The sequence below is a fragment of the Falco cherrug genome, chromosome 1, assembly GCF_023634085.1.
Source record: "Falco cherrug isolate bFalChe1 chromosome 1, bFalChe1.pri, whole genome shotgun sequence".
Classification (NCBI taxonomy): Eukaryota; Metazoa; Chordata; class Aves; order Falconiformes; family Falconidae; genus Falco; species Falco cherrug.
In genome coordinates this window covers 1,670,398-1,688,771 of record NC_073697.1, presented here as the reverse complement: position 1 = coordinate 1,688,771, position 18,374 = coordinate 1,670,398, and the positions used below count along the sequence as shown (strand labels likewise).

General features: G+C 39.5%; 1 protein-coding gene across 2 annotated transcripts in view; it reads left to right on the top strand.

Moving 5' to 3' along the window:
• VEGFC (vascular endothelial growth factor C) overlaps positions 1–18,374 on the top strand; it is an 82,489-nt gene that overhangs the window by 39,706 nt on the left and 24,409 nt on the right. The window lies entirely within an intron of this gene.

Sequence of the window (18,374 nt, the reverse complement as noted above, 5' to 3'; positions counted from 1 at the left end):
TTTAGATGCAGTACTACTTGGGTGACACTGTCTTCACAAATAAATAATGGCCAAGGAGGTAATAATGGCAGCCTTGGCTTGTAGCAACCATGAATTACTGGAGCTCAGCATCCACGGATGGGGATCCAGATGGGGAGTGAGGAAGGCATGCAGCACAGTATACAACCTGGCCTTTCACAGAGGAAACTGTGGTTTATTCAGGAAACTGGTAAATAGGATCCTTTTGGAGGCAGCATGGGTTATGCCAAAGGTAAATCGTGCTTGACTAATCTGATCAGCATCTTTGATGAAATTACTAGATCTGTAGGTGAGGGCAGAGAAGTGGATTTCAACTGCCTTGACTTCAGCAGGGCTTTTGGCGCTGTCTCTTGCAGTATCTTTGTATTCATGTTAGGATCTGACAGTGTGGTTGGTTGGAAGCTTGGGTTCTAGAGTGTGGTTAATGGTTCGTACTCTGTTTAGAGGCCCCTTACGAGTACCTTTCCTCAGGGCCCTCTCCTGGGATCTGTCCTGGCTTGTATCTTTGTCAGTAACAGAAGGAGGAGAGGGTACATTGTGGTGAGACAAAGCACACCCTCGTAAGGCCTTTGGATGACACGGGACTGGAGGTGTGGCGGCAGCGCAGCTGATGGACTTCAGGGCAGGGCTGCCATGCAGAGGGACCCGGGTGCGCTAGAAAAATGGACTGACAGGAATCTGATGAAATTCAATGAAGACAAATGCAAAGTCTTTAACCTGGGGTGGAAGAGCTCCTTGCAATGATACAGGCTAGGGCTGACTGGTTGGGGAGCAGCTTTGCGAAAAGGACTTGAGGGTCCAGGCAGCTGGTCAGCTGACTGTGAGCCAGTCTTGCGCCCCACCAGCAATGCAGACTGGCAGCATCCTGGGCTCTATCAAGAGGAACACGTCCAGTAAATTGAGCAGAATGTTTGTCCTGCTCTATCAGATGCTTGTTAAACCACATGTGAAATACCATGTCCGGTTTTCAGGGGAAAAAGAAAACACAAGAAAGATGTCAGTAAACTTGATTGACTGTAGCAGTGGGCCACTGAGATGGGGTGGAACATGTGCCCTGTGAGAAGAGTCTGAGAGAACTGGGCCTAACAGTGGTCTTCCCAAGCTTGAGGTTACTAAAGTGGAGCCAGGCTTTTCACGGAGGTACACAGAAGAACAAGAGGCAATAATCGTAAGTTGGAACAGGAGAGGTATCCAAAGGATGTAAGGAAAAAGTCCAAGGGTTTCTACAGGGACAATTAAGCATTGGAACAAGCTTCCCGGAGAGGATGTAGATTATTTTTTTTGTCTTTGGAGGTTTGATCAGGAGGTTGGACTAGATGGCCGTTGGAGGACCCTTCCAACCGTGAATTATTCTGTTGATCTAAGAGAAATAGAAGGTAACCAGTGCCAACCAACATTGAGCAAACAAACAAAACAAGAAAAAAAACCCCAAACCCTCAACCCTCAAACTTGCTTCCATTCAGACCTTTTTGCCAAACTCAAATAATAGTTCAGTGAAATATGCTGTATTTTTATAGCATACAAATACACCATGTTTTTATAGCTTAAATGTTTTGTTAAAGTTACTGGTTTTCGCAAAGTATTATTTGGTAATGGAGCAGGGGAGGCACAGAGAGAAACACATGCATTCCCATTTTTAGAAACCATCAGGTTAATTCCCCACATTCCAGTGGGGAATGTGCAGATGTCAAAAATGTCAGAAGAATGTCCAAAACCTTAAATGTTGCTGTAAAATTGAGTTACAGTTCTTCAGTTTCCAGGGTCTTTTTTTTATTTAGACTTGATAAGGAGACTACTATCCTACTCCCATTAATCTTTTCAGTATTGTTATAGGAGTTCTGGTTTCCCTGATGGATATCCAAGGGGATGAGATGAGAAGAATGTGAAACACTACTCTTGAGTTGATATTGAAGGAAAGAAGATGAAATCCCATAGAAATAGATGTTAAAATTGAGGATCCAGGGGAGGGATGAGGAGGAGTAGGAGGGGAGATTTCTTGGAAGGAGTCCTGTAACATGTACTCAAAAACAATGCAAGAGACAAAATGGGAGGCTTCTCCAGTATTTGTCATTTCTTCAGAAATTAAATGTAGATCATTGTTTTTTCCTTCACTGAGAAATTATAATTTGTTTGTGCTGTGTAAGTTGTGTCTGTGGTCAAGTTCACTTGTCTTTCAAGATAAGGTAACTCCTTCATGGAGTGAAATTTTCTGGATATTAGCTTTATCAATCTGTTCTTAACACCTGTCCTTCAAATGCAGACAACAATATAATAGCTTGCATTATATTCTGTATATTCATTTTTAATAAATATACCCATAATCAGGACAAGTAATGTATTCCTGTAATAAACCCAGCAACACTTGTTCTTTAAAAGAATAAATGCTAATAAAAAAATTCCCCTTATGGAGATTGCAGTTTTCAATATTCAATTCAACTACTCGTGTTAGGGGGCATCTGTTCTCTTGACTTTGGAGTGTTGAATTCCGGATGCTTAGAGTATTATTGCTATATTGAAATAACTAGGAATTTGGAGTCAAGTCTAAAACAGAAGATGCAAAAATGTGATGGTTTTTTTTCTGTTTTTCTGTGTGGTTCTGTTCCTTCAAGGTTTGTTTTTTAAAACTGTTGCCCACTATCAGGAGATGTTAGGTATATTTTAAGGATATAATTTTTTTGGTAACTGTATGAGTCCCAGAAGCTAGACTTTTAGTATAAGCTACAAGCATTAGCAATGTGGTAAAAGTTTGGCTTCTAAACCTATTTCTTTGTGCCACTTTTTTTTTTTTTCCCCCCAGAGGAGCTAAGTACTTTCTTGTATTTACAAAATACGTCCTTTTTTAAGACAGTCAGGTACATGAATAAAAATAAGCAATAGCCATTCAAATTTCAGGTTTTAGGCTACATTTACCTATTTTTGCTGTATTTGGGAGACTTTTAAAATAAAAGTTTATTTCCCTGTTCTTTAACCCTTCCCACACATTTTCTGTCCTTTATACCGCAAAAATTTTCCATGTGACCTACTAATACATCTGAAATCACGAAGATGTGACTCGCTAATATCTGTGACAGATCTGAAATTATGAAGGAGCACATATATAACTATATGTTAGTTTGTGCCATTTATACTATTGCTGGATTTGACTATACTGCATTGTCCATGTAATATTGCTTTGAAAAAATTGCAAGCAATTTTTAGCATTTAGAATTATGTGCCTTATTTTCTGTCTGGGTGTACACTTTGATATCTCTGTCTAGGATGGCTCATGCTTTCTGAAGGCCAGAATAGGTGTAAATCTAAGGTAATCACTTCAAATATAATGGCAAATCAACATCTTTGTAATACACTATACCTCCTGATTCAGGAACTGATAAAAAAAGTGCCTTCTACCTTTTATTAGCAACATTGGTATAGTCAGTTATAGTGTGCTTTTTGTTCAGTTTTTTTCCCCAGAAATTCTGTTGCTTCAAGTTCGGTGGTATTAATAAATAGGTATAATTCTGCCTGCCAATGATGTTTGCCCAACACAGCTATCTCAGTGCACTGAGACGGGGCTTTAGTGTATGTCATCTTTTGTATTGCCACAGTGCAAAGCTGTAGGAGCTGAAGACTAACAGTATTACTCCCTTTCCCATGTATTTCCTGCAGTTACTATTTGGATGCTAATTTTGTAAATAATGTCATGAAACATTGCTGTTCATATAAGGAATGTTCGTGTGCTCTCCAAAAGTACCTTCATGTGCGTTTAGCCCAAAGAAAGGTGTTGAGTTGGCCAGCGCTGGAGTCAGCCTGGGGGATGAACTGGTAGGCACAAATAGCATCAATTGCATAGACAGTCAGTGCTGAGAGATTTTAATGCACGTGTTATTTGGTTTTAAAGACTGTTGAGAGGAGTTTTAGGCAATTCATGTAAGGAATGCTCTGAGGGAATGTTGGAATTAAGTTCAGGAAGCCAAGAACATACTGTGGAAGAAAACAGGGTTCCATCCTTAAATCACAGGTATTTGGTAAAAATCTGAAAAAAGCTGAGAATGGAAAAGGTGTATCTGGACCCTTCAGAGGGAAAGGATTTTCTGTTCTGTCTGCAGGCTACAAACTACTGTAGCTTAGTGCAGGCTTTACTGAAAGGTCGAAATAAGCCAGGCAATAATTTCAGTTCACAGAAGAGATACGGTTTTAGGGTCAGTTTAAAAAATGTGCACTTATTTGGAAGGGCTGGTTACCTTTCAATAAATGGACTGGCCATCTGTGATTCATACCCTCCATGTGTGTGCTCCGTGTTGGTTGCAGACAGAAGAGCAAGAAAACACTTATTTCACATTACAGCAGTCTAGCGTTTGAACTGAGTCAGTCTGCCAGTTCTTGTTACCCAACCTGTCTTACTTGGTGTGACTTTGCAAGTGCCACGGTACTGGAGACTGAAGGAGACTTAGAAACTCTCATGCAAAACCAGCAAGCATCCACTGATCGGTACGTCACCTAGCAATTAGCTGTGCACTCTACTGCTACCGTGTGTGCCAAGGGTGACATGAATACGATGGTCACGCTGGTGCTTGAGCCCCAAAAATTTAACTGTCGCTTCTGCATGTGGTCCAGACTTGACAGTACCTGTCGACTGTGGCCTTGTAGCAGTGGCCCAAACTCAGCACTGAGTTTGTGTCCCTTATCTATCAACAGGAGTTAAGCGCTCTTTTGTGTTTAAAGTAAACAGGTGATAAAACCTCCTGACTCGCATGGGCTTTACAAGCATGAAAAATACCAATGCATATGTTTATTGGCAGTGACTGTTTCACACACTGTATTGGAACATAATGTAACCTTGAAAGTGCACACTGTTAAATAGTATTCTGATCAGTCACATCATGATGGTACCAGAGAAACTGCAAAACTTGAGCAGTGAGTACACTTTTCTCTTGCTTGCCACTAACTGGTGACATTTTAACTAAATGAATATATTTTATCCAGTGTGTCAGTTGAGTTAATGCTTCTGATTCTCATGTAACCAATTCTTCATCTTTCATCTGCTGCTCAAAAAATTTTGTTCAAATGATAATAACTTTATATGGAAATGCGTATACACCAGGGGATGCTCAATAACTGTAGTTACATGTTTAACCGTAAAAGCATAGATAAGGGAATATGTTTTTCTGCTCTTTTAAAATGCTGTAATTCACAGTTGTACAGAAAAGAGGCTTGCTAATAAAAACATGTTAGAGTATTAGTCTCTCATAAGGCAAAAATCAGTCTGTTAACTCCTAGCTGCTCAGTCTGTGGCGCGCAGCTAATGTGTTGCTCACAAATCGGAAATGAACAGTTAAAACTGAGGCCAACAGAAACAGCTGGTGTTTCTTTAGCATAAGCTGAAGACCACTGGCCTGGGTAGAAAGAAACAAAGTCTTTAGGAGAATTTATCAGGGTAATTATTTTTAAAGCAATTAATAATTAGAAAAAAAATTGTTTTAAAATGTGGGTGATTAACATAACAAATCAAATGTTCAGTGCTCACCAGTGCATCGTAATAATTGATAGAACAAATACTTCATAGAGTTCTTCAAGTTTCTTCTCAGCAATGCATTATGGAGCACATGTATTTCTCTACCATAGATTTTATTTTTCTATTGTGGAAGTTACCACCACCACCATTACTTTAGTACAGACGATATGGACCTGAGAATAAGGTAAGAAGCATGAGGGAGTTCAGAGGGCGTGAGACAGTCAAGTAATACTGTCTTGTGGTAAGACCAGTAAGTGCTTGGCTTTCCACATGGACAGCTGTGGTTGTATATTTTTGGGTATTTTGTGTGAGATGCTTGCAGTGGTAGAGGCTCCATGATGTGTGAAGTCCTTCAGCATTAACACCTTTCTGTGTAATCCAGCAGAAAGATTAGAATACAGCTGGTGAGGGAGCTTGAGGCAGGTGCATTTTCACAAAGCCCTTGCCTGGAAGGGAGTATTGAGCAAAAGCTCATTTTCTGAAGATCTGTCTGGTAAATACCTTGAGAAACACAACAGAAAATTAATATGGATCGATAAAGTTATTAGACTAAACTGTAGCACCCTGAAGCTGCTGGGCTTTCCTGTGATGTGACCTGCACGTACGTGCTGTTTCTTAAGGAAGCAAAGATGATATCTAGATGGGCTTTGTGGACTGTAGTAGAGGGCAACCTCTAGCCCTCAGGCTGCTTGGGTACAGGTCTGACCCTTGTTGATGCTGCCCAAGGCAGTTGACCACATGTACTTGGCACAGAAGTTTCTGTGGGTCCCCTCGGCTCCCGTACAGTGTCGTAATTACTTTTTGTATTGTTTCGGAGGGTCCTTGGGTTTGGAGGGAGTTTGTGTTGTCGTTTTTTGCTTATGTTTTGGGTTTTAAATGGTTAAAGGGTGTGTTTCAGCCTCCCTGGAAAGGTGTTTGTGGGGCATAATGCTGCAGGTGCCCGTTGCAGGCCTGGGAGGTGGCAGAGGGGCTTCCTCAGTGCCGGACCATGCTGGAGATCAACTCGTGGCTGTTTGTGTTTGTGCCGTTAGAAGCAGGCCCTTGAGTGAACCGTCTTGTCAGGGGTGTCTGGGTTTCCTCATGCGTTCAGTTTGGATGAGGGAGAGACCAGCAGGCCTGAACTGAGGACAAGGACCCACCCTTGCCTTTGCGTCGTGCAGCTGGTCTGATAAAAAGTGATAGCGTGCGCTTTGTCTAGATCGTAGTGTTTGCATAACGAGGAAAAAATGTTACATGAACACGGGCTGTAGGGGTAAATTGGAAGGAAGGGCTGCAGGCGACCTGATATAAACATCTGAAAAAATGGAATTGAGAGTTAATCGTACAAACACGCTGTGATTTGTATTCTGGTTTTTGTGAAACAAAATTGTATTGTGAAAAAAAAATGTTTAGAGAAGTCAACAAAAGCTATTACAGGCATCGGTAAGATCATCTAAAAATCACCAGACTGCTTTAATAAGGAGCTGAAATGTAACCAAGAATTTAAGAGAAAGACTTTAGGGTAGGAAAAATACTGTCGTCGTGTTTTAGCAGAATGACTAATATGGTAATTAGGTCATTAGGTTTTGAAAGCAAATTAGCATGTTGGAAATGAAAAATATAGCAGCAGCGAGACAAATGTTGGCTGCCAGGGAGCTACTTTTCAAAGTTCAATAATATTGGCCATGGAAGAGCAAAAAAATGTCAAGTATAACAAAAGGAAACTTGGGTTCTAAGGCTTTGGGAGGGTGAAAGACTTAAAAAGCTCAACACGATATGTAGGGCTAGTAAAACTACAGATACTGTGACCGTAGGGACTGAAACGTACTACACACAGTGATGTATAGATGCAATACTTAAGCTAGGAGGCAAAATCCTGTAATCCTCACTAAACAAAAATCCCATTGAAGTCGATAGAAGATTTGGGTGAACAAGGAATGTATAACTGGGCAATTAGAGACAAACTTGCAGTCTGACCTTGACTGGGCCTTTGTGCCTGTGATTAGCTGTACCCACTGCATCTGGGCACGTTTGTTTAAAGGCACAGTCAATTTTAATGACATCTAAAAAACCCCCAACAATTATGCCATGCTTAAAGTTCTAATTGATCCAAATGACAAATGCAAGTAATTGCGTATTAAGGCTATGCATTAAAATCTGTGTCTTTTGGAACAGCCAAATTCTGCATTCGTCGTTCCTTTCCTTGTCAGGGAAAGCAGGAATTTAGTAGATACTGTTCTAGTTTTGCCCATCATAATACAGGGTGGCAGTTATGGGACTTTTCAAAAATGTAAGACAAGAAGGGAGATTGTGTGGGATGTCAGAAATAATCACCAGCTAAATTAATAGAAATATATAACAGCATCTGGCCATATTTATAAAGCTACATTAATAATTGCTTTCCAAATTGTTTTAAAACTATTTCAGTATGAAACAAAATGTTCTTAAAGATTATTCATTTACATTTTTCCCCTCTTTTGTGAGCCTAGTTCAAATAAAACTGAAAATAAACAAAACTCTTTTGAATCAAAATTTAATTCAGCATATCAGAAACATCATTCTCACTGCCAGTTACTCCAATGGGACGTGTGTTCCTTGTGTCTGAATCTACTTTGTTTGAAAAGAGCTGCTGTCTCAAAGCATTGAGGAAATTGCAGTTCTCAGTAAAAGAAATGCTAGAAACATGTGCAAGAGCAGACAGAAATTGTTTTGTGGTCTGGTCCCGTAAATGTTAACCTCAGCAACTACAATAGGCTCTAGGTATTAACAGGTGTGTGTTCAAAATTCCAATTTCCAGGACTGCAATCCTGCAGAGATGTGTGTGTGCTTCATGCTGGGGAAAAAGTCAAAGGAATCCTCCTACTATGTTAATTTTGTGTGCACATCACTCCATCATGGTATACTATGCAACCCATTATAAATAATCTCTGCAGATTGGCTTCGGGAAGTTGTTTCATATGCTTGAAAAAGTGCTTCCTTAAGGGTTGCTGGTAGTGCTAGAGAATTTGAAATTTCTGCATAAATTCTTCTGCTTTGACATTTTCTTCTGCTAAAATCTACACCAGGGGTCCTCAAACTTTTTAACCAGGGGGCTGGCACGGATGCAGTGGCAGGCAGTCATCTGCGGCTGCTTGGTTCCCCCCCAACCCCTGCCAGGGGGTGTGTGTGTGTGTGGTGTGGGGGGGGGGTCTGTAAATACCGGGGGCCGGATTGAGGACCCTGGGGGGCCATATCCAGCCCGCGGGCCGTAGTTTGAGGACCCCTGATCTAAAAAAAAACCCTCTAGAACCTTTTACTTTGATGAAACTGCCTAATATGATAGGACCTGTTTTATTTAGAAAGACTAGAGCCGTTTGATTCAATTATTTCTTCTTTTTGTATTAGAACCTGTCATCTCAGGGTGTGTGCCTTTGCTTCTGAAGGACAGCGTGTCAGGGTGCTCTGAGCCTGAGACTGGGTGTTAGGCTGCACCAGCCTGGTCCTAACTGACTTGGTACTCCTTTCTTTCTTTCTTCCCCCACTCCCATTTTCACCTCACAAACCTGGTATTTGGGTTTCTTTACTTGCAGTTCTTCCGTTCAAGACTCTGTGACCAAATGAATACAAAATGCAGTGACACTAAAGCACCTTTTTGTTCCATAAAATAATTGCTTACTTCTAAAGGCAGATAAAAAGCTTAACATGAGAAAATATTTCAGTATAACAGTAAGGTTAATCCATATGCGTAGCTTAGTTTTAAGCATCATCCTTATACCTTTCCACAAACTTTGAGAAACTAGAGCCTCTTTTCCCCTTCTGCTCTCTGTATGCCTCCTTTTAACATATACATAATCCCTGTAAATCCGTTTTCTTTTTCATTAGTTTCTGGGCCCGGATGAGAATGCAGGCAGCTCAGCAAGGTGGTATAGGACAAGTTTCAACTAATGGCAACTGTCATGAATTTCAAGATGCAATGCCATGCCTTCCATCAGAGGTTATACATATTCGTGCAATCCAGTTGAAGTTGATAGTTCAGGGCATACTTTCTAAATCTGTTCTTGCAAAAACTTCATTCCCCAGTCAAGCCTTCTTCAAAAAGTCTTCTGATAGCATGCTGTGATCGGCACTGGATTACTCTGTGTCCTGTCAGTGTAAATTAGGATCTAGTTTAATACTGCTGATGTTCCCTGACCCTTTTTAAGTAACGTTACAGTACAATACGCTATTCAGAATAATTTAAGCCAAAAATAATGGGCAACATACATTTCTCCTGATTTGGTTGCATGAAAGGGAACCGTGACCAAGTCTCAAACTAGTTCTTAAATTTGCCATTCTCAAGGATTCTTTTGCCTTTCCCCATCGCTCATGCCTTGCTGACAAATCTCTTTAATACCTGTCAGGTTTTACATGGTACAGTAAGCTTTCTCTTTTAGCGGTACAGAAGCATTACTTCTCTTTTTGTGTTCAAAACCCCTTGTTTTTTCATTTTTTCCTCCCCATAGTTCAGAAGGGATGTGACAGCTCCGCAGAACTACTGACCTTTTGTATCGTGGTTTGCAATGGAGTAGTTAGCCCATAAGAGGAAAGCAAAAAGGAAAGAAGTATTGTAGGCTCAGTGTCTAAACAAGTGGGTTTGTTTCTGTATAACTTCTCTGTCACAGATGTCAAATGGTGATCCAAGGGATGTTCCACACAGAATATAGGATGGAACAAATTTTAAGCCCAGATTATCAGGGTGGGCAAAGTGGACAGTGGGTAGCAGGTCCTTTGCATTGTGTACCTACCTCAGGCTAACGAAATTCAGATGATCTCTTGCTTTTGCCTTCATCAGCAAAGAACCTTTATATAAAATATTTGGGTAATACTTTGACAACAAATATAAAAGCTTCTTCTGCTATTGTGTTCATTAATGAAATGTCACAATTTTGTGTCTTAGTTACCAAAGGCGTAGCTGTGTGATGTGTTAGTCTGGCATGTTAGAGTCTTTTTTTAACAACTTGTGTAAAATTAACGTGAAGAAACATGATGCCAAATAAAATTATCAGATAATAATGTAATTTTAATGGCAAACTCTAAAATTTAATAAAATGCACAGATTTCTAAGGGCTTATATGTGTTTCCTTTTTCCTATATACAAAACTTGTTTGTAGTAATTAGAGACAAAGATTTTGAATCTGGAATTGCCGTGTTATAACTTGCTCATTATTCTTCAGCTTTTGGTTGAGTTTTAAGTAGTGCATTGTGTTTATAGCTGGAATATTTGTTGAAATAGGCAATGTGACAAGGTAGGTGGTCTTCTAATTAATATTTCTGTACAGATCCATAAACTGTGCAAGGCTTGTTTAACTATACAGAAATCTTGTTGTTAGATTAAGACATTTGTTTAGGAATGAAGTTCAACTTTTTCTTTGAAATTCAATTGATCTTGTTTCAAGGCCTTTGAAATTATTTATTTTAAGAACGGTTTTAAAAGTATAATTAATTCAAGACATTTCTGTGACCTGTTGCTAAATATTTAGACCGCAGATTAATTGTATTTGCTCAGGGCTTCAAATAGTGATTTTAAAAAACTTGGTGAAAATGAAAGGGGCTTATTAGTGAGAGGAATTATACAATGATAAGAGGTGATGTGTTCGTGTAATCCTTCTGTCATGTAAATGGACACATTGCTAAAAATTCAAGAATAAACAAGAGCATTGAATTGAAAACTAAATACTGTCATCACAGGGAGAATGCACCATACGCTGTAGCCAATGTGCTCAGCTTAACTCAGAAATTTCCTTAAGACTGTGCAATTTCTTATTGCAGATCTTAGTGAAACCTTTTTGTACGTACGGTTGACCCATGGAGTGGAAAGCATTACATTACAACTGTACCTATTGCCTTTTTGAAGCCCATCCCTTGGTGACATGTCTAGAACTCTTCTCACTCGCTAATTAGGAGCTGTAATGGCTTTGTATAGCGCAGGCGGTGCTCAGGCAGTACCTCAGAATGGGCTGGCATTCAAGTTAAAATGCAGGGGTTGTCCCTTACCTTTCCCCTCAGTATATCTCTGCTTGATACTGAGAAAGTTTTTAATTCTCACTGCCTGTGTTACAGCTGCTGAAGCGATGACAGGTGATCGCAGTGTTACCATGTTAACAGTTTTCTTCAAAAACTGTCTCCGTATTTGTTTGCTTTTACTGACAAAGCTAATGACAGTTGTTAAAAGTTGTGATGGTACCAGTGAGAGCTCAGTAAAGACTGAAAATAAACAACCTTACAAAGACCTGGTAGTTTATTCTTGTGTACTGGTTTTAATATGTCTGACTATTGGAAGGAAGGCAAAAGGTTGCGGGTTATTTTAAAAACCCAGCAATATTCAATATTCAAACCATTTAAAACATTGCTTAACTGGCATTTTGTCTTTTTCTGAGAGTAAGATCTAATAACCAGAATTATTAGTTGGAGATCAAAGTACTTAAGTTTTCCTTTCAGAATTGCATGGTTCGCTTTCCTCAATGTTCGTTAAAAAGTTACGTAAATGTATTCAAAATGAACATATTGTTTTTATAATGTGTCACATTCTACAGAACTGCCACGTGGCGTCAACCCAGATGTGTCATAGTCGAGGGACACACGATTGGCGCCAGAGCCTGGCTGGCTGCAGCGGTTGCGTTGCAGATGGCAGTAGCGTTCTCACGCTGCTAGCTGTCTCCTTTCTGGAGGGCTGCTGTATTTGTTAGCCCCCTTGATAAGCCAGCAATCGTCACAACGTTGTCCTTTATTTTCACCTTACAAATCTTTTTTTACTTACAAATGGTTTCCCCTTTCTTCTGGTCGTGCATCTGGTCGCGCACGGTGATCCTTGCATTTGTCACCACTGATCACTGCGGATGACCAAGAAAACAACACACAAATCTCATCTGGTACAGATTGCACTGCCTGACGTCTCCAAGACTTAATCAGATGTAAGCCTTTCAGCAGCAATAATCCAAATCCTTATTGATTCCCAATCTATTTGTAATGCTAGCTGAAAGCTGCAGTATGAGTCTTTGAATCAATTAAACAGTCCAGATGCAGCTGCACTTAGACAGCAAATGGATCCCACACATTTCCATGACTGCTGTGCAGCCTTTGACCTTTAATTTGTGGGCTCATCTAGTGTGAGCTCCTGAATAGTGAATCAAGCCTATTGATAACAGGCTTAATGTTTTGTGTTTTATCTTGCAGTTACAACTTGCTGTATTCTTAGAAACAGTCTGCAGGGATCTGCGAACACAAGTTGAAGGCTGCTGCTGTGGAACAATGCAAATTTCAAAGATCGGGCTGAAGTTCATGAGAACAAAACCTTTCCTGTTACTATAATCTAGTTGTGAAATGGCTTCAGAGAAGGTCGTAGGTACTCAAGAGGTCCAGCTAAGGTGCCAACAACCCTCTTTCTCAAAACTGCTTTCCGTCACAGTCAGGAATGGTATTTGACACCTTTTCTTTTCCTGTTTCTACGCACACATGCTTGTGTGTCTAGATCATATGGATTTATCTCACAGCACTGTGGCATTACCGTCTTTGATTGTATCAGATACCATGTTACCTGCAGCAGTGTCTTGATTGCCCAAGCTCATAAAAATCGAGGAGAGCTGGCCATCTAAGACAAGCTTCTAAAGAAACCAGGCAGTAGAGCAGGCAGTTGCTGTAGAAAGCAACTAGAATTATTTTTCCCTCTCCCTTTGCTTCCCAGGGAAATCGGATTCAGATCAAAAAACGGTATTTTTATAAGTAATTCCCACTGAATGCATGAAAGTACTGGAATTCTATTAGGGAAGGCTGAGAACCATTTAGGAATGCAGGTACTTGAGGGTTTAAGCACCAGCCAAAAGAAGCATGTTTCAGAACCTTAGCAGCAGCTAAATGTTTTACTGAAGGACCTAATGAAGTGCCTTTGTGCAAAGCTATAATCTTAGATATGTTTTTAAGCGTTTTCTAAGAACATCTAAATAATGCATACCTGGCAAATGCTGACTTGCATAAAAGTTGAACTTCTCTTAAAATGGAAATTTTACACAACCTAACCTCAGCTTAAATACTTGTACCTATAAACAGGAGAGCAATATTAAATAATACAAGCCTATGATGATCTTCTAGCAGTTTATGCATCTTCATCTCCAAAAATGTTGGGGACAAAAGAAGAACATGTGGTGTCTAATACAGAAGCTTAAAATTACAGAAGTTGCGCTTATCTTCATAGCCAGTGTCTTTTTCTTCATTTTTAACGATTTCTCTTTCAACTTTCTCCTCAAACTCAGTTACTTTTCCTTGCCTGTCTGCTTTGTACATTCTCTTCCTGTCACCCCACCCCACCCCATCCCCATTTATTTCTTTTCTTTGCCTGGCATTATTCTTGCTGTGTAAAATGCCAGAATAAATAGAGGTCACTTAAAGCACAGTACAGTTTAGACCATTTTATTTATTTTATACTTTCATTCTTACTTTTTAGGTTTGTCTGATGTGCTTTGTAAGCTCATTAGATGGATGCTAATCTCTCTGCTGTTCTCACAATGTTTTGATTTAGTTCAAATTAACTGCAGTGGTCTTACTACTTATATAAAGTAATGTCAAATTAAAAATTATGCTCACTGTTACCATTTCACTTCTCTAAGGCACTGTTTTGTTGCTGTGTTGAATGGCAACTTAAAAGTTTGCAGCTGTGGACAGTCATTGAATTTTACTAGTGACAAGTTGGTGCATATGAGATCAGAAGCAAGGCTAGTCTAGAGTGACTGTAGACAAAAAAAAAATTTGAATTTACTTCTTAACTATGGCAAAGATATTTAATTAGGATTTTTTTTTTATTTACTGGCATAACTTCCAAAAAAATAGCACTGAAATACAGGAAAATTGCAATAAAATGTTATGCAAGTGAAGTGTTTATACATAACTCTTCTTTTGCAAGCAAATAGAAATAACTGCAAACTGTTTCAATGTTCAGATTTAACTCTTTGATTTTTTAATACATTTTAGTCCATAAATACAGAATATAACCATATTAAAATAGAAAGTTTAAACACAGCATTTTCCAATTACAAATTGTCAACGAAATCCTTGAGAATGAAATGAGCTGACAGCTGTAGTCGGAGCAGATTCGTAAAGTACTGTTATAGCACATTGCACCATCAATTATGTGTCAAGCATGCTGCCAAATAGTAAGTGTTCTGACCTTTGTTATTAATAATGGAGGCAGACACTGGGGACATGTGGAAGACAAATAATGTATATAGATCTGATTTTGTTAATGGATATAGAGCCCATTTGGTATCCTGCCCCTCCCTTTGCAAGCTATAATTTTATGAAAAAAATGGACAAACAAAGTAATGGAAAGCAGCATTGTCAAAAATACACTCTTATAGGAAAAAAATGTTCCTAAGTTAAATAATAGCAAGAAAGCTCTTGTCATCAAGCTTTACTGCTTTATTTATATATATATTTGTCATTTCCCCTGTTTCTTGGAAAATAACCTGGAAGAAGTGAAATGGAGCAACTTGTCTTTACTGTGTTCTCCATTCATTCTTGTATTTTTAAATTGTTATTTTGCTCAATATCATCCATCATCTTGTAGAAATTGGCTAGTCAAATGTCTTTATCTAGAATATAGCTTCTAGTGATTTTAGGTGATCATGCAAGACAACACTGATAATAGGTAAAAATGGTGATAGTAGTAGAATGGCCAACGAAAGGACAGAGGGAAACACTGTTTTGTGGTATTATAAAAAAAAAAAAAAAAGGGGGCCCAAGACCCAGCAAAGATAATCAAAAATGTGGGGCAGAGAAAACTCCTTCCTCTACAAGCACTGATGGCACTGTTTCCTGCATCATTCTCGATGCAGAATATAGATCCCAGAATGTCTTGCCAGTAAGACGTTAAATAATTGGGTCAGGATTTCATGTGGAGCACGCTGCAACTGATTACATGAAAACCAGTGGACTGTTTGCATTAGCAAAAAGCTCACTTTGGTCCTAAAAGTTGTAGAATTTCTCTTATCACAACCTTTGTTAATGTTATATTACTTTCAGACAGTAGAACAATTTTTTAACATTATTTTTAAAATTTAAAATTACATCTAGGAATTGAAAGTAATTGCATCTACAGACCCTCTCTAAACTTCACTAATCTGGGCTTGCATAAGATTAATGAAAAATTAGAGCTCCTCTGATTTGTAGTACTTTTTTTTAATGTTACTTTATTGGTGTCTTGCCATAAATTCTAAGTATGTGTTGAAGTCTGGGTTTCTGTTGCAAAGCCGTTTTGAGTTTTTAATTTTTTTTCAGTTGCCTACACTAAAAGTGCACAACTAAGAAAGAGCAAAGAATTTGGAATAAAAGGTAGGGACTGAGACAGTATATTTTTGTGAAATTAACCAAAATTTGCACAGTCAAGAATGTTGCCAGACAACTGTTACTTTTACGGAAGCAGTTGCATTCCTCTCTTAAAAATTTAGAAACTCTTTTTACCAATCCTTAATGATCTGATGTTTTTACTGTATACAGCCACACTCTTCTAATCAACCAGAATTTAAGATTTAATTTGAAGTTCATGTCAACAATAAATGTTGACTGTTGTAGAAAACTAAATCACTCCACCAGCTCCTTACACATGTTTTTTTAAATAGTCTGATAGAGAAGAAGAATTTGCTGCAGCTAAACAAATACAGACTTTACAATGAATATACCAAGAGGAGATCACTGAACTGTGTGTCAAGGTAATACTGGTAACTTACTGGAAAAATCAACATATTTTTTTCTATTCCTTTTTTTTCCTAACTCTGGGCACTGTGTGTACTTTGTTTACTATACATGTATGGATTTCTTTCTCCATTTCTTGCTGAATTGGAAGAGGGGAGAGAACAAAAGCCCTCCAATGGTCAAGTTGGTTGTCCACAGTGTATTTGTAAATTTGAATTGAAGCCATCTTTATAAGCAAATGGTTTTATTAAACTAAGCACAAAATAATTCAGATGCAATAATGATTTGGATTTTTAATAAAACTGTTTTTATATATCTGCTCCAGAAATTGTTTTCCTTTAGTTCCTGTTAAGTGAGCAGTTTGTGTTGTAGGCACATGGCACTCCGGCTCATGGAATAGCCAGGAAGAAATGCAGTTGAAAACATTAATTTATTAAATTTCATACAATACTTTGTTAAAGCCACTAATTTCTTCATGTTTTGACTTTTGTTCATACATGCTTTATACATGTGTACCGAATTCTGTCCAGATGGAGAGACATATATATCCTGATCAAAGAGGCTGTCATCAACACACCTTATTTCTAACAAATATAACCTCTTTCCAACTGCATACCCCTGGCTTCTTATCAGCTAGGTAATTTTGAGTTTCAGTACTTATTTTTCTGATGATCTAGGCCTGTACCTTGAATATCTGAAACAGCAATAGCCAACATTTTGTCTACAGTGGCTGCACAGGCTTTTAAGGGATTCATCAAAGGCTGGTGAACCTTTGGTTGGATTCTTTTCCCGTATAACCCCCATGAACTGCTAGAACCTCTTAGGATCAGTTACTAGATGACGTAGTTTCCATTCTTGAGCCTTTTACCTAATGGACTGGTGTCCAGCCTTGTGACAGGCTATGCGTGTTGCCTCCGTGCTGTGACCTCCCGTGCCAGGTGTATTCCCATCGCGTGGCAGGCATGCATCCGCGACGCTGGCGTTTACGGCACTGCTGCGGTGAGCTGTTCCCCATTCATTAAGGGGCATGTGCTGCAGCACCCTCAGGAAAACTGTCTGGCAGGAATCAGGTTTCTCAAACCCTGCTCTTTTCACCCCTCGGGGGAGACAGAAGTGAGGAGGCAGCGGCTTAGGGGTTCGTTCGGCTTGGCTTTTCATCCGTGACCTGCTGGTTAGGAACCTGTGTGGTGTCCTGCAAGGAGACCAGGGGTGGTGGGGAGCGAGATAAGCCTCGTGATGCCAACGAATTTGAAGGCAAGGCCCCAATACTGCTTGCCGGGTGGCTTGGGTTGGAGATGACCCTTTCTATGGAGGTAAGGAAGGAGATGAAGTCCTGAATGAGCGCATGTCTGAGGCTGATCGTTTGATGAATGAAGTCTCCGAGCACAGAGTGGTCTGTCACTGTAGTAGTAGTGAAAACATTTTTGTTTAACTTCATAACGCCTTGACATGTAAAATGGTGTTGAAATCTGTGTAAATTGCCTTCTGTATTCCACTGTATTTACGGAAATGAGTTCTGTGAATCTGCCTGACCCCGCGGCATTTCTCTGTAAGTGACACCTGCCGAGGAGGGGGATCCGACAGCACGTGCCGTTGTGTGCCCTTCTAGTGGTTTGTGAGACAAGGCGCGCCTGTGAGTCAGCTGAGCTCGCTCAGAACGGGGGGTTTACTTGCGTAACGTTCAAAATCACTGAATTGAAATAGCTTCTTTTTTTGTTAGTAGCGGCGTTTGACAAGAACTCCTAAATTTCAATTACTATAGTTTCAGATCTCTGGTTTTAGATGCTCTTTACACTGTTGCAGCCTGGTGTTTCTTGGATGAGAGCAGCGGTTCTGTAGTAAACTGTACAGAGTCTGCAGCCTTTTGCTACACACTTAGTAAAAAGTGTACCTCTGTATTTTGTGTCTCACACTGCCATCTAAGGGCCATGTAGGCTGAGAAGGTGGCTGAAGAGTCTTCAGGACTTTGCTTCTTGCTGCCCTTCCCTTTGAGAAGTCAGCAACTCATGGATGAGAGGGGTGGGCAGGAATAACAGCAAGCCTTTGCAATGTGATGTTTCATCTGAAAGGATAGAGGAATCTTGCAGGTGAGTGAGAAATTGGAATGTAAATTGGAGCCGTAGTCTTTTAGGAAAATGCAATGAGTTTGTGTAAAAGCCAGCAAATAAGAAAGGGAGATTACAGG